At 36.3% G+C, this 22,549-nt stretch overlaps 1 long non-coding RNA gene across 1 annotated transcript in view; it reads left to right on the forward strand.

The window, feature by feature from the left end:
- Window positions 1-21,471, forward strand: part of LOC132428598 (uncharacterized) — a 91,196-nt gene extending 69,725 nt beyond the window's left edge. Inside the window, exon 3 of the long non-coding RNA XR_009520160.1 lies at window positions 21,415-21,471. This is a non-coding gene — a long non-coding RNA (uncharacterized lncRNA). The remainder of the gene's footprint in view (window positions 1-21,414) is intronic.
- Window positions 21,472-22,549: the final 1,078 nt, after the last annotated feature.

Raw genomic sequence — 22,549 nt, forward strand, 5'->3', positions numbered from 1 at the left:
GAGGAAAAATAAAAAAGAAAGACTTATTTGGGTTATGCTCTAGAGACACAGCTTAGGCAAATAGTTTGGGGCAGATGATTCCTCCTGAAATGTAACCGGAATGATTTTTCATGAGTAAAAAGGCAGAAAGGGGACAGAAGTGGTAGTATTCAATTTAGTGACCTCTGGGCAGAACAAATAACTTAATCTTAAAGTAAAATTAACCAAAATGGAATAAAATTTGATATTACATAATAAGATACACAGCCTTGAAGGAAGCATTCAATTTGTAATAATACTAAGAGAAAGTGTTCAACTGGGAAGAATGTCCAAGCAGAAAACTTTGGTAATAGAGTGACCTAGAAAGAAGCCAAATAAACAAGTTATGGGAAAAATATTGCTGACAGAGTAAGTAGGCAAGCAAGATGTGGTCTGCTGAAAATAAATTTTAAGAAACAAAGAAAAAAATGCAACAACTAGTAACAAAAACGTCAGTCAATTTCACACAAATTCATTCACTGAGACCTGGTGGTAAAACGGTCTTGGTGAAGACTAAAGAATCAAGAATTGTCTAGTATCCCCCTCCCTGCAAACACAACAGCATTGCAAGTCATTTTACAATTACCTTTAAAAAAAAAAAAAAAAAAAAGCAAAGCAAGGTCAATCAGATTATTTACCTGTACCATCAGAAGCTGTAAGGATTAATGAATTCATTATTGTGAAATATTAAAACACTTTGGGATATCTGAATGAAAAATAGAAATAATTATTTATGGCTTTGATAGAATGTCTCAGTAATCATAGTTATTTTTAATATGGACTTTCTCCTTTCTGGTTTAGCAAATATATATGTATTTCCCTGGTAAAAATTAAACTTGTGGCCTAATTTGGCACCAGAGCAAATATTTGATAGAGCACCACTACCTAGATAAAATAATGCTAAAAATAATGTGCCATTGATTCTCTCCTGATAAATGATTATTTTCTACTATTAACCTAGTAATTTCCTTGTCTATGACTATGTTTAGATGATTAGGCAGGGAATATATAGACCAGTGCTTACTTCTCAAAATGGGATACATTTGTGGGCATTTGGTTATTTTCTCTTTTAGATACACTTGAAAACATTTTGAAACAATTAGATGAAAAAAAAATAATTGAATGAAAATGAGTAACAATTACTAAACTTACAAAAATGAAGTATGCTTGGTATTTGTTGAGTTGAATGCAATAGGAAAAGACAAGTTAAGCCTTGACAGATAAAAGGAGAAACAGAGGAGTGCACAGCCATAGAATTTGAGGGTTGGAAAGGACTTGGAGAGGTCATGGAGGTTACCACCTTTCTGGCAGGACCACACTAAAAACTACTAAGCCTGTAAGAATTCAGCCTAATGTTGAAAACAAAACAAAACAAAACAACGTTAAAAACTAAAGTCCTGTAGCAGGGGAGATAGATTTGGATCTCTTGAATTTCTCTTTATTTTTTCCTAGCAATTTCTTTTTTCATATTATCCTGGGTTTTAATATTACTCCTTATGAGATACTGACCATCTTGTTGCAAATGTACCAACTGTATCCTGGTACAACATTCATTACGTTGGTTAAATAAAAACTTTGGGTTCAGAAGAACAGCCTTTATGTCTCTCTAGTTCACACTGGCTCTTTGATACTAAACTTTGGCAGATTCTAAAAAGTTGGTTTTTTTAAATCACTTTATAATATTTTCTAGATAGGGGAGGGATAGGCATCCTTTGACACAGGTGTAATTTAAAAGCAACTAAGGTCACTGTTGCTGACAAACTGCTACTTATCAATACTTCTTTTCTCCTTAGTGCAAATTTCTTCTCATTTTTCTTGCAGCACCTTCATTCTCTCTGCCTTACTACCTCCCTTCTTATTTTCTTGTTTTCTTTCTCCCTCCCTCCCTCCGTCCCTCTATCCCTTCCTTCTGCAAACTCAGTTTGTCATTAGCACGCATCCTGTTTGCACTTCAGGTTAAAAATGTCAGCACACCATAGTCTTGTGATTCAAAATGTACTTTGAGAACTAATGACGTTGATATCACCTGGGAGCCTGTTAGAAATGCAAAATCTTAGGCCCTACCACAGAGCTTCTGCCTTTTAACAGGATCTGCCTTTTAACAAGATGCTCAAATGATTCATGTAAGCATGTTCAAGTTTAAGAGGTGCTGATTTAGAGTACCTAGATGTACAAGAGATACCCCAAACCTCACACTCTGTTCTTCCTTTCGTAAGACTGTCTCTTTCCATGCATTCTCTATCCAAGTCAGGAGACAGTATACTCATAGGGTAACTAAAGTCAGAAACCCAGGAAGCCTTTCTTGATCCCTTTCTCTTCTTCACCACCCACATATAATGTTACCAATCTTGTTGTTTCTGTTTTCTGAGTATTTCTTGAATATTTCCTCAGCGTATCCCCCAACTGTCACTTCCATAGATGCCACATTTTTCACATGGACCTGAGTACAACCTTTTAACTAGTCTCACTGCTTCTAACCTCAGCTTTCTCTAATACCATCTCCTAGATAATTCAAAGTTTGCTTTTAACAATTTAAATCTGATCATAGCCTTGTTATACTAAAAAAATATTGTCATGATTTCATTTTCACTATAGGCAAAATATGGTTCAGGTAGAACCATTCAACCAGCTCCATCTTCCACAACTCCCCAACTCACTCCATGTGCTGCAGTCATACCCAGTGACTTGCAGTTTCCTAAATATGTCATATTATTTGGTGCCTCTATACTTTTGTATACTTTATCCTGGGATTGAAATGCTCTTCCCCTAACTTGTCTACCAGATGAACTGCTACACAATACTTCAAGACTAGATTCAAGTAACCCTTGCTTTGTAAAGCTTTACCTGATCACCTCTCCAGGCATTGTTATTTTCTTCCTTCAGCACCTCCATCACAATACTTATCACACCATATTGCAATGATTTGTTTACATCTCTACTCTGATATGGACTAAGCAGCTAGAGGAGATTACTTAATAAACTTTTTTTGTATCTTTGGTATTGCATAGTAGACACTTAGTAAGTATTATTGAATTGATACCAAATATAATTATTATTTTTGAAAGAAATGTTATTAATCAAAATAATTCTCCATATGACCATAAGCCACACATTACTCAAACCAAATCTTTTGTGAAATATATTTTGACCTTACTGAATGTCATGTGATAGACAACTGTTTTTTCCCCTCTAGGAAGAATTCAGATGATTGATAGGAATGGTGAAAAGCAAGACCAGAACTGAGTGAGATTGTTTTGGGGCCTAGGTTCTAGGGAAAAAAAAATTGTATCTATTTTAATTTCTGATTTTCCTTAAGACCAGATAAATAAGTACAAATACAAATAAATCTTCTAAGAAAATTTGTGTACAGGTTTTTCTGTAAACATGTGTTTTCATTTCTCTCAGATAAATGCCTGAGAGTACAAAAGGAAAAATTGATAAATTGGGTCTCATCACAATGAAGAACTTCTGCTTTGCAAAATCCCATGTGAAAAGGATGAAATGATAAACTCCAGACTGGGAGAAAATATTTGTAACCAATACTGGGTTAAAGATTAGTATATAAAATACATGAAGAACTCTCAGAACTGCACATTAAAAATCAAACAATCCAATTAGAAGATAGGCAAAAGACATGAACAGACATTTTACCTGAGGCCATACAGATGGCAAATAAGCACATGAAATAATGTTTAACATCATTAGCCATTGAGAAAATGCCAGTTAAAACCTCAAAGAGGTATGATTACACATCTGTCAGAATGGCTAAAATAAAAAATAATACCAACATCAAAAGCTGCCAAGGATGCAGAGAAGCTGGATCACTCATACCTTGCTGGTGGGAATGTAAAATTGTACAGCCACTCTGGAAAAATAGTTTGAAAGTTTTTTATAAAGCTGAACATTCATATCAGTTTTTGGAAATAGACTGTAACCATCATATACGACATTAATGTCAGAAAAACTCCACAGATAAAAATAATCTAACTTAATGGATTGACATTTAATATCTGTGCATTGTAGATGATAGATCACATTCAGTAAAATAAATCTGATGTACTGGTATTGAAAATATATTTCAGTTAACATAGAAACCCCAGAACTGAGCAATAGAATGATTGATGGAAATGTGGGCATCAGTAATGCGATGGCGTTGTACAATCTGTAAAGTGCTAGAAACATGCTGGGTATCACTGCTGTTATTTATCTCAGATAGTCATAGTGAGAATCAATTAGATAATATATGCAAAGTCACTTTGAAAACTGGTGAAGTATTATAAACATATCAAATATTAAGAATTGTTTTGACATCACTAAATTAAATATCGGTATATAGATATACCGATTATATGTTATATATATATAACATTTAAATATTTAAATATTTTAATTTCTCTTTAATCTTCTAATTAATCTTTTGAAACTTTTTTTTAAAATGATAATTTTATTCAATTTCTTTTACCTTAATTAGATGGATATATTGATATCTACTTTTAAAATATGGTTGGGACTTCCCTGCTGGTCCAGTGGTTAAGACTCCACACTCCCAATGCAGGGGGCACAGGTTCAATCCCTGGTCAGGGAACTAAGATCCTGCACATCACAGGGCATGGCCAAAAAAAAAATAGTAAAAAAAGGTAAAAAATAAATAAAAATTGAAAAAATAAAATATTATCAATTTTCTGGTTATAGTAAATTAAAGTTATGATGTAGATTTGAAGTTTGGGAAAATTTTAAATCATTTCTCTACATCACTGAGGCCAAACAATTCTTTAGTCTCTCAGATATACTCCTTCCTTTTGATTGTCTTAGCTGTTGCCCTAGTCCAGGCCATCATCATATTACACAATAGCATCTTAGATGCTCCCTTTCCTTCTGGCCTCTCTTTTTCAAGTCCATCCTTCCCAAAGATGCTCAAAAACTCACTGTTTTAATGACTTCATATCATTTAAAAATAATTGCCATTACAGGAACCGTGGTAATAAAAGAAAAATATACAAACTAAGGGTAAGAAGAAAGCATATTCATCATCATTTGTCAGTTATAGAATTTATACCAAGAAAACCTAAAATGAATAACTAAAAAAATAAAAAATGGAAGATGCCATTCAAAATAGCCTGTCAAGACCAACGTGCTAGAACAGAGAAGGGAAGACTGAAACATTCCTTCTCCTTGATTCTGTGCCTCACTTCAGAGCTTGTACTTTGAAGAAGTTCTACTTCTGTTTAAAGTCTCACAAAATCTCTTTTGATGACAGATCCATCAACTTCTGGCCCTTACCTGTCTTAAATCCTGTTCAATACTGTGACATCTCAACACCTTCATGCCTCCTAGATAAGACATATTTCCTTTAAAGTTCCCTTGGTCTCAAATATAGACAGTATTTATAATCTTGTACCTGAAGGAGTTCTAGTTTCCATTTTGGTAGAGGGTCCTTGGTTTTTATTTGTATCTCTAGAAGTACCATTAGTGTGGTTTTCTCAGAAGAAATCTGCCCAGAAATCTCTATCTCTTGTCAGATAAGAAATTTTTACAGCTTTAAAGTGATTTTTTAATGTTTTTTTTTTTTTTTTTTTTTTTTTTTAGCTTCTACCTACTAAGTTTCCCAAAATCATAGGCTTCTAGCTTCAGCCTGGACATCTCAAATGTTGCTGTGGGACTTAGTGTAATTCATGAGTTGAATGTTTCATTTGCCTTTATGACAGAAAGTAGTGGTTGGGTCAAGTGTGTGAGTTTCTCCTAATCAGTATTGCCTGTAAAATTGATTCTAAAAGATAGGGTCTGTTACTAGGATGTCAACCTAAGAGACTAGAAAGGAGATTGTTTCTTTGTAGTCTAGTTGAGGCAGTAGGGCATAATGGAAAAGAGCAAGAGTTTAAAGTCAAATGCACCTAGTTTTGCATCCCAGCTCTACTACTTGTGATCTGTGTGGCCCTATTTAACCTTCCTGAGTCTCAATTCTTTTCATTTGTAAAATAGGAATAATAGTCCTACCTACCTTGTAATTTACTGTGAGGATTAAATGAGACGTATGTAAAGCATGTTGCATGTAGTGTCTGGCGTGCAGTAAATTCTAGGTAGCTTTATTATTATTTAAGTCTTGGAATCAGAGCTGGTATGTCAAGAAAGCATTTTTAGCAATTTTTAGCAATTAAAATTTTTAAGGTCAAAAAGAAGAGTTGCAGACATTAAGTAGAAGGCCTGAAGAGGCGACCAGAAATGACGCCTCCTCTTCCAAACAAACAAACAAAGTAATTAATAAATAAGGCAATGTGTTAATGGCTGGTTCAGAAAGAATTCCATTAACTTCAGTTACTTTTATGCAGTTTGGTTTACTGGGCTGCTTCTTGGACTCATTTATAAAGCATCAACATTAGACCAGACACAGGTAACAGATAAGTCGGGTGATAGGTGTTAGAGACAAATCAACTTGAGTTTTGTACATTTCAAGTATGTTTATTCTGAATTTTGGTGTCAACCCCTTGAGATTCAGGACCTGGTCTTTTACAATTAACTTTGAACTTTCTAAAGTGCTTGATGCATTGAGTGCTCTATTGAACACCTATGCTGTCTGTGACTATCTACAGCAGTGATATCTTTTATCCAGTTGGGTTACAGGAGAGTAGAACAATGCTGTAAAGAGGGTTTAAATAACCATTTAGAGAATGTACCCACCCAGTGATTATCCAGTTACCTAATTTCTTAAAATATCAGCTATTTACCTTGGGAACAAGCTCTTTAATTCTCTTTCATTATAATCACACAATTTATTGCCATATGCTGCAGAGATCTAACATTACTGTATTCACTCCATTATCCTAGACTCTGCTGTAATTTATAGCTCATCTTCTGCCAAGACATAGCTGTTAGTTTGAGGTTTCAGTGGAAAAACTCTAAAGAGGTCCTACTTTGTCAATCGTAGATTCCCTTTTTTGATTCAATTTGTATATAATGTTCTGACAATCAATATATGCAATTAGTTCCATAAAATTTAGAGCAACTACTATTACAAACAACAAATGTACTATTAAAATATGAATATAGGGATTTCCCTGTTGGCGCAGTGGTTAAGAATCCACCTGCCAATGCAGAGGACACAGGTTTGATCCCTGGTCCGGGAAGATCCCACATACAGTGGAGCAACTAAGCCCATGCACCACAACTACTGAGCCTCTGCTCTAGAGCCTGTGTGCCACAACTACTGAGCCCACGTGCCACAACTACTAAAGCCCACATGCCTAGAGCCCATGCTCTGCAACAAGAGAAGCCACTGCAATGAGAAGTCCATGCACCGCAATGAAGAGTAGCCCCCACTCACTGCAACTAGAGAAAGCTCCCGTGCAGCAACAGACCCAATGCAGCCAAAAATTCTTTTAAAAAAATTAAAAGAAGAATATAATAAAAAACTAACATGCTGTTTGAGAAAAGTACTCATAGTAAACTTTAGGTTTTTAGTATATCATATTTCACAGATGATAAATCAGTATTTTCCCATGTATTTAATATTGACAACATGAATCTTGATTAAGAGCCAAAGTAGCAGTTATGCATATCACTGTGGATTTTGGATTTCCAATTTTAAATAACTCTACTATAAAGATAGATACTTAACACTGAATTCACAACGATTCTAGTCCATCTATTTTTTTTTTCTCAGAAACCCAAAACACTGTCATTATTATGGTTATCCTGATAAGTCCCAATTACCAATATACATTACCCAGCAAACCATTTTGGTTACTTGAACTTTATGAATTTAAAATGAATTTGAAATTGAAATTTGGGTTAAGGAGGATTTACATGTGAAAAAAGTAAAAATTATGTTAATACCTTTTATAAATTCTTTCATAAATAAAGTGGAATACTGGAAAAATGCGTGCAATTTGGAGTCAGGTAGATTGAAAATCAAATCTGAACTCTTCAATTTATCAGTCACATGACCTTGAAAAAGTCACTTGACCTATTGAACTACAAGTTTCTCATCTCTAAAATGAGAAAAATTTGATTCTGTTATGTGTAAAGGTTCAGAGATATTTCATGTAAAAGCTCTGGCACAAGACCTGGTTTACAGTAGGTATTCAAAAGTGTGTGCTACTGATATTAAAAAATAATAACATTAATAAAGAACTAATGCAACATAACAATACTAAAACTATTAATTTATCTAATCATAATATGTCTTTAGAGTCAGTAGGTAATAACTAGTTCTAGACTAACAGCTTTAATATGGAAAATAGATCCACCAGAGGGCAGACAGCAGAAGCAAGAAGAACTACAATCCTGCAGCCTGTGGGAAAAAACCCACATTCCCAGAAAGATAGACAAGACGAAAAGGCAGAGGGCTATGTACCAGATGAAGGAACAAGATAAAACCCAAGAAAAACAACGAAATGAAGTGGAGATAGGCAACTTTCCAGAAAAAGAATTCAGAGTAATGATAGTGAACATGATCCAGGACCTCGGAAAAAGAATGCAGGCAAAGATAGAGAAGATGCAAGAAATATTTAACAAAGATCTAGAAGAATTAAAGAACAAACAAACAGAGATGAACAATACAATAACTGAAATGAAAAATACACTAGAAGGAATCAATAGCAGAATAACTGAGGTAGAAGAACAAGATAAGTGACCTGGAAGACAGAATGATGCAATTCACTGCTATGGAACAGAATAAAGAAAAAAGACTGAAAAGAAATGAAGACAGCCTAAGAGACCTCTGGGACAACATTAAGCACAACAACATTCGCATTATAGGGGTCCCAGAAGGAGAAGAGAGAGAGAAAGGACCTGAGAAAATATTTGAAGAGATTATACTTGAAAACGTCCCTAACACGGGAAAGGAAATAGTGACCCAAGTCCAGAAAGCGCAGAGATTCCCATACAGGATAAACCCAAGGAGAAACATGCTGAGACACAATCAAAGTAATCAGAGTAATCAAACTGGCAAAAATTAAAGACAAAGAAAAATTATTGAAAGCAGCAAGGGAAAAACGACAAACAACATACAAGGGAACTCCCATAAGGTTAACAGCTGATTTCTCAGCAGAAACTCTACAAGCCAGAAGGGAGTGGCATATATGCTTAAAGTGATGAAAAGGAAGAACCTACAACCAAGATTACTCTACCCAGCAAGGATCTCATTCAGATTCGATGGAGAAATCAAAAGCTTTACAGACAAGCAAAAGCTAAGAGAATTCAGCACCACCAAACCAGCTTTACAACAAATGCTAAAGGAAGTTCTCTAAATGGGAAACACAAGAGAAGAAGAGGACCTACAAAAGCAAACCCAAAACATTAAGAGGGGCTTCCCTGGTGGTGCAGTGGTTGAGGGTCCACCTGCCGATGCAGGGGACGTGGGTTTGTGCCCCGGTACGGGAGGATCCCGCATACCGCAGAGCGGCTGGACCCGTGAGCCATGGCTGCTGGGCCTGTGTGTCCAGAGCCTGTGCTCCGCAATGGGAGAGGCCACAACAGTGAGAGGCCCACGTACCGCAAAAAAAAAAAAAAAAAAAATTAAGAAAATGGTAATAGGAATATACATATTGATAATTACCTTAAACATGAATGGATTAAATGCTCCAACCAAAAGACACAGGCTTGCTGAATGGATCAAAAACAAGACCCATGTATAAGTTGTCTACAAGAGACCCACTTCAGACCTACAGACACATACAGACTGAAAGTGAGGGGACAGAAAATGATATTGGAAATCAAAAGAAAGCTGGAGTAGCAATACTCATATCAGATAAAATAGACTTTAAAATAAAGAATGTTACAAGAGACAAGAGATAATGATCAAGGGATCAATGATGATCAAGGGATCAATCCAAGAAGAAGATATAACAATTATAAATATATATGCACCCAACATAGGAGCACATCAATACATAAGGCAACTGCTAACAGCTATAAAAGAGGAAATCGACAGAAACAAAATAATAGTGGGGAACTTTAATACCTCACTAACACCAATGGACAGATCATTCAAACAGAAAATTAATAAGGAAACACAAGCTTTAAATGACAGAGTAGACCAGATAGATTTAATTGCTATTTATAGGATATTCCATCCAAAAATAGCAGACTACACTTTCTTCTCAAGTGCACACAGAACATTCTCCAGGATAGATCACATCTTGGGTCACAAATCAAGCCTCAGTAAATTTAAAAAAATTGAAATCATATCAAGCATCTTTTCTGACCACAACACTATGAGATTAGAAATCAACTACAGGGAAAAAAAACCCTAAAAAACACAAACATGCGGAGGCTAAACAATACATTACTAAATAACCAAGAGATCACTGAAGAAATCAAAGAGTAAATCGAAAAATACCTAGAGGCAAATGACAATGAAAACATGACGATCCAAAAATGTATGGGATGTGGCAAAAGCAGTTCTAAGAGGGAAGCTTATAACAATAGAATCCTACCTCAAGAAACAAGAAAACTCTCAAATAACCTAACCTTACACCTAAAAGAACTAGAGAAAGAAGAAAAAACAAAACCCAAAGTTAGCAGAAGGAAAGAAATCCTAAAGATCAGATCAGAAATAAATGAAAAAGAAATGAAGGAAATGATAGCAAAGATCAATAAAACTAAAAGCTGGTTCTTTGAGAAGATAAACAAAATTGATAAACCATTAGCTAGACTCATCAAGAAAAAGAGGGAGAGGACTCAAATCAATAAAATTAGAAATGAAAAAGGAGAAGTTACAACAGACACTGCAGAGATACAAACCATCCTGAGAGACTACAACAAGCAACTCTATGCCAATAAATTGGACAACCTGGAAGAAATGGACAAATTCTTAGAAAGGTATAACCTTCCGAGACCGAACCAGGAAGAAATAGAAAATATGAACAGACCAATCACAAGTAATGAAATTGAAACTGTGATTAAAAATCTTCCAACAAACAAAAGTCCAGGGCCAGATGGCCTCACAGGTGAATTCTATCAAACATTTAGAGAAGACCTAACACCCATCTTTCTCAAGCTCTTCCAAAAATGTGCAGAGGAAGGAACACTCCCAAACTCATTCTATGAGCCCACCATCACCCTGATATCAAAACCAGAGAAAGATACTACAAAAAAAGAAAATTACAGACCAATATCACTGATGAATATACATACAAAAATCCTCAACAAAATACTAGCGAACAGGATCCAACAACACATTAAAAGGATCATACACCATGATCAAGTGGGATTTATCCCAGGGATGCAAGGATTCTTCAATATATGCAAAGCAGTCAATGTGATATACCATATTAACAAACTGAAGAATAAAAACCATATGATCATCTCAATAGATGCAGAAAAAGCTTTTGACAAAATTCAACACCCATTTATGATAAAAACTCTCCAGAAAGTGGGCATAGAGGGAACCTACCTCAACATAATAAAGGCCATATATGACAAACCCACAGAAAACATCATTCTCAATGGTGAAAAGCAAAGCATTTCCTCTAAGATCAGGAACAAGACAAGGATGTCCACTCTTGCCACTATTATTCAACATAGTTTTGGAAGTCCCAGCCATGGCAATCAGAGAAGAAAAAGAAATAAAAGGAATAGAAATTGGAAAAGAAGAAGTAAAACTGTCACTGTTTGCAGATGACATGATACTATACATAGAGAATCCTAAAGATGCCACCAGGAAACTACTAGAGCTAATCAATGAATTTGGTAAAGTTGCAGGATACAAAATTAATGCACAGAGATCTCTTGCATTCCTGTACACTAATGATGAAAAATTTGAAAGAGAAATTAAGGAAACACTCCCATTTACCATTGCAACAAAAAGAGTAAAATACCTAGGAATAAGCCTAACTAGGGAGACAAAAGACCTGTGTGCAGAAAACTATAGGACACTGATGAAAGAAATTAATGATACCAACAGATGGAGAGATATACCATGTTCTTGGATTGGAAGAATCAATACTGTGAAAATAGCTATACTACCCAAAGTAATCTACAGATTCCATGCAATCCCTATCAAATGGCATTTTTTACGGAACTAGAACAATAAATCTTAAAATTTGTATGGAGACACAAAAGACCCCAAATAGCCGAAGCAGTCTTGAGGGAAAAAAACGGAGCTGGAGGAATCAGACTCCCTGACTTCAGACTATACCACAAAGCTACAGTAATCAAGACAATATGGTACTGACACAAAAACAGAAATATAGATCAATGGAACAAGATAGAATTCCCAGAGATAAACCTACGCACCTATGGTCAACTAATCTATGACAAAGAGGCAAGGATATACAATGGAGAAAAGACAGTCTCTTCAATAAGTAGTGCTGGGAAAACTGGACAGCTACATGTAAAAGAATGAAATTAGAATGCTCCCTAACACCATACACAAAAATAAACTCAAAATGGATTAGAGACCTAAATGTAAGACCGGACACTATAAAATTCTTAGAGGAAAACATAAGAAGAACACTCTTTGACATAAATCACAGCAGGATCTTTTTTGATCCACCTCCTGGAGTAATGGAAATAAAAACAAAAGTAAACAAATGGGACCTAATGAAACTTAAAAGCTTTTGCACAGTAAAGGAAACCATGAACAAGACGAAAAGACAACCCTCAGAATGGGAGAAAATATTTAGAAACGAATCAATGGACAAAGGTTAAAAAAAAAAAAGGAAAATAAATAGAACTCTTTTTTTTTCTGTAAACTGTAAAAATATTTTTCTTGAATCAAAAGTCCCATGTTATAACAACAAAGTTCTCTCATTAATCCATTCATTCACTTATTCATCTTGAAATTCACTGCCCTTCATAATTGATGTTCTTCCACCTCCCTGAATTTGGTTTTCCTCTCCAAAGGGATTATAAGCGTTGCTTGTGAGATTCTTACTTAGTAGATGCTTACTTGTTGCTTTTATATATTTGGAAAATACTCAGTTAAAATAAACAGGCTTAAGATATGGAAGATTTCTAGTAGGATAGAGGAAAAAATGATTGCAATTTTAGGCTAGTCTGTTGAAGAAGAGTACATTTTTGTACATATATCCAGAGAGATTAATTAAATATTAATTGATTATCCTCATTAAAAAAATGGAGATAAAATACCAATCTCTGAAGGTTATTTGGAGAATTTAATGCCTAAACAATATAGGCAATGTTTAGTTCCTGGCACGTAGAAAGCACTCATTAATTATTAGTGATCATGATAATTATAGGGTGGTGATGATGATGATGTAAGGAGGTACCAGGAGAGTTTCGAGATGAGAGAGGGTTGATTTGGCATGATACATTTAGGGCTTTGTAAAAATTTTCCTAAATAAATTGTGTCATGTTCTGGTATTCCTACGTAGAATGGATATCCAAGACAAACATTGTGCCCCTGGATAATACCTATTTTAACATCTAATTATTTAGATGTACCACATAATTAGAAAGCAGGAAGAACAGATCCATAAGTGTGTAAAAAATATAAGGGAAATTATCTATCTGAGATGCAGCACATATAATACACATACAATTGAAGCAGCACAAAGTATGATGTAAATCATTTTACTAAGTCAGATTAAAGGTGCTATTACTCATCGTTATGTAATACTGTCTGTAATTTCTGTGTTAAACTTGACATTATAAATCCTTTAATCTGCGTATTTAAAAGCTGTTCTATGGCTCATTTTTCAAACAGATTCCCGTTAACACATTTACTGCTAATGAACCACTAACGTGTTCTCTCTTTCTCAGATAAACGCTGTTGACCAACATTATTATTTGCTCCTCATATAATTATTTTTTTGGCTTTTTAATTTAATTGCTTCAATAAAAAATACACCAATAATGCATTTTTAATTACACTTCCCAGGTGACCTATGTAAAAAGAGGTTTTTTATAATGAAGCCACAATAATTAGCCTGTCACAGTCCAGTTTGGGGCTATTGTCTAGTTGTCCTTTCCATGGCTTGTTGTGGCATGACTAGAATTCTAAAGACCTTGTGTATTATCTCCCATAATACTTAGGAAGGTATTAAAAATGTGTGCAATACTGGCAGGAGCAGGCTTTCCAATTATTGTCAGCTATTTCTAGTGTGACGTGGTAAATTCCCTTGAGAACAGCAACAACAGCCCACTCCAGGGTTTCTAATAGGCCCTAGAGCCTAAGTAGTTGTAGACAGAGCTGTTTCCCTCCGGATAGACAATTGGTTTACAGAGCAGCTCAACATCTGAACCAAATCCATTTTTTTTCCTATTGTGATTTCACTGTTTACTCTAATATGCATAAACTATTTTGTTATATTAAATAGCATATGACTCATTCCTTAATAGCTGAGTAAACTTGCATATTCTGCCTCACCTGGAATACTAATGACTATTATGTCTGCCCATTTCTCATGCATGAAATATTAAATATTTGGTTTGTTAAGCACACATTCTTACTGTAAATAATGTGTTCTGGCAACTTGTTAAGTACGATTATCCTTTAGTTTCGTTTTTTTCATGGATGATATCTAGCTTTAACTTAAGGAGAAATGCAGGTGACTTCCAAGAAATCAAAAGGATCGTTGTCCTTATTAGTACAGTATAATCAATTATTGAGAAACATTTGTTAATATTTGCATGCTACTACTAGTAGTAATATAGTGATACTTTATTGTGCAAAGTATATCAGATTCTCCTGGGTATGCAGATACCTTGCTTTATAGCAATAAATAAATGTGTTGTGGCACATTGAAGTTTCAGCTAGACTTGGTTTTATTTTATTTATTTTTATTATTTATTTATTTATTTAACTCTTAGCTGTGGCATGTGGAATCTAGTTCCCTGACCAGGTGTTGAACCTGGGCCCCTGCATTGGGAGCACAGAGTCTTAGCCACTAGACCACCAGGGAAGTCCCCTAGACTTGGTTTTAATATCTCTGGTCTCTAACAGATAAACTGCTATTGCTATGTGTTGTAAGCAAATCCTACTGTAAATGCTTTTCCTTTTAAATTATACCAGATCTTCAAGTCACCACTCTTGTCCTCAATCCCAAAACAAGTAAAGGTAAAGGGCATTATTACATATAGGAAGGCCAGGCTTCTTCAGTAGAATCTGTACACACCTTCCACTGTTTTATACTCCTTTCCCTCCAATTGCACGGTATAATAATAAGCTGGTGCTTTCTGTTCCTAGCCTAAATATGAGTCTTTTCTTTGTGTGGAATCTTGTGTAAGGCATTCGTTACTACTCAGTAGGATAGATCCATTAGCTGTCAGTATTTCCTTCTCTGTTACTAAAGAGGCTTTGTTAGATAATTTTGGACTTGGAATGATAGGATTGTTTGGCCAAATTGTATTTAATGTCACATGAATGGGCACAGAGATTATATGCTATGACCTTCTGGTTTTTATTTTCACAGAAATAAACAAGTTATCTTCAATGAAAAAGAATCTAAAGTGGGAACTAAAACACTGTGTTTTTTCACAGCAAATTAATTGTTTTCCCTTGTGTTGTCATCATGTCTAAAAAAAGAGAACCCTTCCCCACCTCACAGTAAATGGTACAAGTAAGTGACTCCATAATTTCAGGCAAAATCCTTAGTCTTTCTGAGTCTCAGTTCTCTTATATGTAAAAGGAGAAGAATAAATAATATCAATTTCATAAAGGGATGAAAATAGTTTCTTTAAAGTGCACATAGCATAGTGCTTGAAGCAGGATAAGCCCTCAGTAAATGTTAGTTCCTTTACTTTCAATTAATTTTTTTTACATTCAATTCTTTTTTAATGAGGTTAAGACAGAAATGTTCTATAAATAGATATATGACTATAATTTGAATTAAAGATGCAGAATTTGCCCTTTGAATAATAATCTTCCAAATACTTTACTTATAATGTATGCATTTGGTGTCATACGAAATGTACATACCTGTATGCCATTTTGAGTTTTTAAATACCTGTGTTTGTATTTTAATGAAGATTCAATGAGCATTAATCCAAAGGTATTTAAGCAGATGATAAATATCTAGAAAATGGTAAAAACAGACTAAGATTAGAACACTTTGCTTCATTAAAAAAATAATTTCTTAGAAGAGTAGAAAAACAAAGTAAAAAAAATCAGTCATGTGAGCGGTCAAATATCACCTTTTAGCATTCTAATAAACTGTTGCTTAGATAGAAATATCAAGCTATTACTAATGGCTATTAATGTGTACATGCTTCATGTAATTTTATAGTATCTTATTTTAATATCTGTAATTTTAATGAATTGCAATTTAGGAAAGAAATAATTTTCATTTACTTTATATAACATAATTATGGATCAAATTAACCCCACACTAGTCTTAATTACATTTAGTTTCATTTGGCTGATCAAGCAATTAACATGCCACTGTATTTTGGAAGTAAAAGCCAAGTTGTTGTGGTCTTTCTTCCAGAAAACATGTACTTGTTCATCTGAAGTGTAGCCACCATGTAAAATTATTTCTTGGAGTTTTTTTTTTTTTTAATTGGTTTACTGTACATTCAGTATGTTGCTGTTTGAGAATAGGTATAATGAGGAAGTACTACACCTGGGGGCCTGTTATATGCTACTGCTTAATAATCTTTTTCTCTTTTTAATCTTTATTGGAGTATAATTGCTTTACAATAGTGTGTTAGTTTCTGCTTTATAACAAAGTGAATCAGTTATACATATACATATGTTCCCATATCTCTTCCCTCTTGCGTCTCCCTCCCTCCCACTCTCCCTATCCCACCCCTTTACGTCGTCACAAAGCACCAAGCTGATCTCCCTGTGCTATGCAGCTGCTTCCCACTAGCTATCTGTTTTACGTTTGGTAGTGTATATATGTCCGTGCCACTCTCTCGCTTTGTTTCATGCCACCCTTTATCTGCTACGTTCAGATTGGTTTTCGTGCATTTCTCTTCTAATTGGAACTAATTTTAGGTTTGCCATTACTTGTGATTAAACAGCCTCTTTACCGCACATATATTTTCTTCCGTTTATGTGTTGTTACCTTCACAGTTTTCTTTAGAAGAGAATGATTTGTCAGGAAGAGACCATCTTTTTACTCCATTAGCTAAGTTATATCTGTAAGGAGCATAATTTTAACAGCAATAAAAAATATTGGATTTAATAATAATTGCATTCAGGACCATAGGAGTATCACTGCAACTAATCCTTTTCAACTAATTGAAAATGAAAATGGCTCTTTGCAATATGTGTGTATTGTGAATAATCCTAATTAGGATAATGCAAGGTTATTTTAGCACAGTTCAGAGGCAGGGTACAGTCTCAGAAAAACAGCTCAGCTGAAGTGTAGTCCATTTAGAATTACCTTGGAGCCTATGAGAAAGCACAAACTTTGAGTTATGAAACCACAGAATAGAGGTCCTTTAGAAAGCACGGGTTCCAGTTGTATTTAAACAGGCTTAGAAACAGAAAAGGGCCTCAGGCTGTGGTATTTCTAATACTTTCCAGTGGAAAAAATAATTTCTAAAATCCATGACACTGGCCTAATATCCATAATAGAATATATCTCAAAAGGGCTAAATATAAGATATTTGAACAGACTCCATGCTGGCATATTATTTGCTCATATTCCAAAGCCTTTGTTTTTATATTTCATGATAAGTATTTTTTTTTTCTTTTCAGTCTGGATAAAGATAGTAGTTTTCCCTTGTTTCCTGTGACATTTCATATTGTGACTGGATTTGTCAGGTTGCATCAGTCACATGTGATCACATTATGTCATGTCAAGAAACAATGAAAAATAAGGTATTTTTCTACTTTTCGTAGTCTACCAGAATTCTTATGTAAATATTCCCTATCATTGTTTCTAAGGATAGAAACAAAAATATGTTGAGTAGTAAAAATATGAAGGAAACCAATGACTGACAATTTAAACAACACATGCTCATTGTAACTAATTTTATGTCACCTGTATTATAAAAAAATTATAGCTCTATATGGATCTAAATCTACTAGTGATGCATTGCTTTTTTAAAATTATGGTTAGAGTTTGAGTGTTTGCAATCAGTAGCAACTAAAGATCAATGTTTTTATTATTAATTTGAACAAACGTTTTTGAGAAGTTATGTCACATTCACAGTAAGATTTTCCACTATTCTCACTTTACTTTCACAGTGCAGTAATCATCCAAGTAGACGCTTTTTCAACAAATAGGGTAGTTGACTCATAAGTGCATATTGGCTATATTAAATCAAGTCAATAAAAGTAGCAGTGTACAGTGTTCATTAATTTTAATTTCTCACCAGGTTGAGGATCTTGAAATGGGGTTTGACTGAGAGGTGCTGGAGGGGAGGGAGTTCCTTGGACACTTGCTCCAAACATCACACCTGGGCTTCAAGGTGCTAAATCCGCTCCTAGCTTGTGTGAGGTTTCCAAAGCCCCATCTTCCCCCAGAGCCACCGGGTCCCACCCTGCGTCCCTGAGGCACCTATCCTTCCCAGCTGCCTCACTGCACTCGTGGGTGACTCAGTGGCTTTCCCTGCCAGACCTTCTCTGGAAGTGGGCTGGGGCCTTTGTATGTGGGGTGGGGACAGCCAGGTTGAGAAGTCCCGAGTCTCCTGTAGCCATGGAGCAACTCATGGGCCTGGGGAGGGTTCTAACATTGGTCCTCCACTCTCCAGGACCTCAAGGGGTCCTAGAGGCTTCTCCTCACATTTTCAGTCAGACCTGAGCCCTCTGCAGAGAACTATCTCAGTAAGAGGTTGTTAGAAAGGACTTATATTATAAGATTTAGACTTTGGCTATGTGTGGAGTGGTTCCAAGTAAGCAGGGGTTTGCTGTGCATTGGGTTCTGTCAGCAAGTGGGGACAATTCTGTGACTGGGTATTTTAAGTTTTTATTTATCAAGAGGGCTCCCCAGGTTGAGGGTCTTGCAATGGGGTTTGGCTGGGAGGTGCTGGAGGGGAGGGAGTTCCTTGGACACTTGCTCCAATCATCACACCTGGGCTTCAAGGTGCTGCATCCACTCCTAGCTCCTGTAAGGTTTCCAGAACCAGGAGGGCAGACCAGAGCGAGGCTAATGCTGTCATTGCTGAAGAAGCAGCAGTCACTTATATTAGCCAGGATGGGGGATGTTTGATCATTTTGTGGTTTGGAAATGTTCATGTTTTGTCTGTGTTCAGAAGTGATTACAGACTGGTCTTTGTCTTGTCTGTCATGATCACAGAGCGCCCTTGTCTGATGTTGATGTTCTATGAATCCTTGATGTTCAACACGAGAAATCAAGACATAGCTGACAGAACCAGGCCAGCTCCTAACAACACCGAGGCCCAGCTGATAGTAAGCACAAGGCTACCAGTTCCCAGATGTCAGGGGCTGCTTTGTCCTTTTTCAGTTCTGTGCTTTTTTATCTCAGCCATCCGGCTGATCATAGTGGGTACCTGCCCAGAAGAAGAGTGAGAAAAATTAAACTTCTTTGTCTCCACATATTCTTCCTAGGAAACCATCCATTCCCATGAAATTTCTGTGTTAGAAATTTCAAAATCTATCAAACAGTTGTGACTCTTATCTTCAAATCTAGACCTTTTTTGGCAGCCTACTTCTCAAAGTTAAACTGTCTAAAATGAATCTCCAAATCTACCTCCTCAGATTTGCTCCTCCACAGAGCCATCCTGGATTCCCACCTCTCTCTTATGCCTTACATCACCAGGACCTGTTGATTCTCCTTCTAAAGAGAGAATCAACCTTCTCCACACTTTCGTCTCCTTAGGAATCAGCCCAAAAGTTATCTTCTCTGATTTTGCCTGGCAAAACTAGTCACTATTTTACAGTTTATATTTCTTCACAAGTGTCTTTTTCATATCTGTTATGTTTCTTGATGTTTTCCACCACCTAGACTCCGATCTCTTTGCCTAAGTCTTATTCATTTTTGTCTCTTCAGCCTTTACATATGAGGAAATACAGTGTAATGGTTAAGCCCATGGGCTTCAGAGTCATCCTGCCTAGGTTCTCTTCTTGGCTCTGCCAGTTCCCAGCTGTGAATCTTGGCCACATCACTTTGCCTCTCTGGGCCTCATTTGCATCATCTGTAAGATGAGGCTGTTAATAATTGCATCTGTCTTACAGAGTTGTTCTGAGAATTAATGAGGCATGTTCTCGAAACAGTACCCAACACATAGTAAGCCCTTAATAAATGTGTTAGCAGTCATTATCACATGCCTGCCACATACGTGAGGCTCAATACGTCTTTGTTGAATTGGATTAATATTGGATTCCAAATCATTATATATAAAAAGTGCAATCAGTGTGGGATAGGGGGACAGTATTTTATCTTTGCCTAAGTTGTTATGCTAGGAAGTTTTCATGTGGACTAGAGTCTGTGACCCTGCTACTCCACTGAAAAGTATTAAATCAGTGGGTATAGGGATTTTGAAATCAGGTAGGATTGGGTTTGAATCTGGGCTCAGCTTTGGGTAAATTCCTTCAGTTTGCTGAACCTCCTCTGTCAAGTGGGAATAATATCTTAATTCACAGGATTATTTGGAAAGTTAAATGAGTTAATGTATGTAAACTAATGAATAAGTTATCAACTAGGTTATATATATTCATTAATTTTTCTCCCTTAATTTTTCCTCCCACTGTTCAAGGATATACCCTCCCACCTACAACCTTCCAAACAACATAGTAAGGGGCTAGGAAGGGATACAGAGCAATTCTCTAATGAATGTCTTTGGAAGTTCCCATGAGATATTTCCATACATTGACATGATACCGAGATTAGAAATGAAATCCATCAAAGGGAAGTAAGATGGCTTTTGATGGAAATACAGGATGTAAAGTGGAATTGTATTAACTAATAATAGAGATAAGCAAATCAACGTCAGACACTGGTTAGGAGAACTGGGCAGGATTCAGGTGTGGGCAGAGAAGACTTTTTAAGGCAGGCAAGGCAGCTTAAGTAACAGCAACTGAACAGGGCTTGTATAGAATCTCTAGGATTTAGATAGAGGAGGTCAAGCAAGGCCTGTGCTTTGCTGGGAAAACAGAAATAATAAAAATTTCAAATAGGAAATTGGTTGAATTGCTATTGGGGGGCTGGAAAGGCAGCAGGATGACATAAACACAGAGAAACTGCAGGGAGCAACTATTTCCCTAGGCGTGAGAGGGGCAGCGGGAAGAGGGTGGGGGTATCAAATGCCCTCAAAATGAGTTGCTGCTTTTCCAGCCCTCAGATCCACACTCTCCGGTTCCCAGTACTTCTTATTAAGCTATTGTCTCTTATCTTCAGACTCATTCTTCTATATTAAGCTTCGTGATACTGGGGCTGGGACTCTGCAAACTTCACCTCTCCTTTGCCATCTGTATCCCTGTTAAGTTCTGATAATAGGGGGCACTAAGGGGAGATTCTGTGACTGAAGAAAGGAGAAGCAACTTGCTCCTGTTTTGTGTGATGTTCGTTTTTTTTTTGGCAGTATGTGGGCCTCTCACTGCTGTGGTCTCTCCCATTGTGGAGCACAGGCTCCGGACGCGCAGGCTCAGCGGCCATGGCTTACGGGCCCAGCCACTCCGCGGCATGTGGGATCTTCCCGGACCGGGGCACGAACCCGTGTCCCCTTCATCGGCAGGCGGACTCTCAACCACTGCGCCACCAGGGAAGCCCGTGTGTGATGCTCCTTTCAACGGCACGCCAGCAATGGCCTTCACCCGGAGTATTGGTAATTGATTCTACTTTCCAGCCTTTTCCCCACGCTCTTAGAACCATCCTTATTATGCCCTCTCAGAGGCCCCAGCTCTAGCTGGAGAGTGTCCTGTCCTCAGGAGGAGCCTAACTATGTAGGATTCTTCCTCTGAACTTCTAGGGTCTGCTACCCCCAGTCTTTTCCCTCTGGGCCCCCATTTCTAGGGAGGTAGCCTCTCCCCATGGTTGCTATCTCTGTGTTACTTCCATGGTTTTTTTTGTTGCCTCTCCAGCCCTTCAATACCTGTTTAACCAATTCTCAATTTAAAATTCTCTTCATTTCTATTTTTCTGACCAGATTCTGACTGACATATAATCCCATACCCTTATGAGATCTTTGTATCTGCACACAAAAAGTAGTGATGCACTCTTGTGCAAACTGGGTGTCTCAGGGAGTGAGAGAATCTGGGAGGGAGTTTGGGAGTATTTTGTTCCTCATATTATGTCAGAGAAAAAGCATCTTGTGCTTCTCGTTCCTACTCTTACCATGACTGTCATTCTTTGTTCACTGTCTATCTTTCTTTCTATGTAGTACACTCTAAGAAAATGTTGATCACATGGCAGCATTTATCCTGGCACATAGACACTCATTGAATATCTGTTGATAAATCAAGTAAGAAAACAGGGCATGGAAATGTTTTCATGTATTTTTGTAAAAATGATGACAACTACCTATATGTAATACTCAATAGTATGGTTGTTCATAAAATATATGCCTATAATGCAGTTTTCTTCTATGACTTGTTACTGAAGAAGTCATGCAATATATAGTTCCTTTGTGACTAGAAAGATGTTTAATTTACAAATACAGCCAAATACATATGTCATGACTTTTCCTGGATATAAATGAAAAGAAATGAACTTTATGG

This window comes from Delphinus delphis, chromosome 7 (assembly GCF_949987515.2).
Source record: "Delphinus delphis chromosome 7, mDelDel1.2, whole genome shotgun sequence".
In the NCBI taxonomy this organism is placed as follows: Eukaryota; Metazoa; Chordata; class Mammalia; order Artiodactyla; family Delphinidae; genus Delphinus; species Delphinus delphis.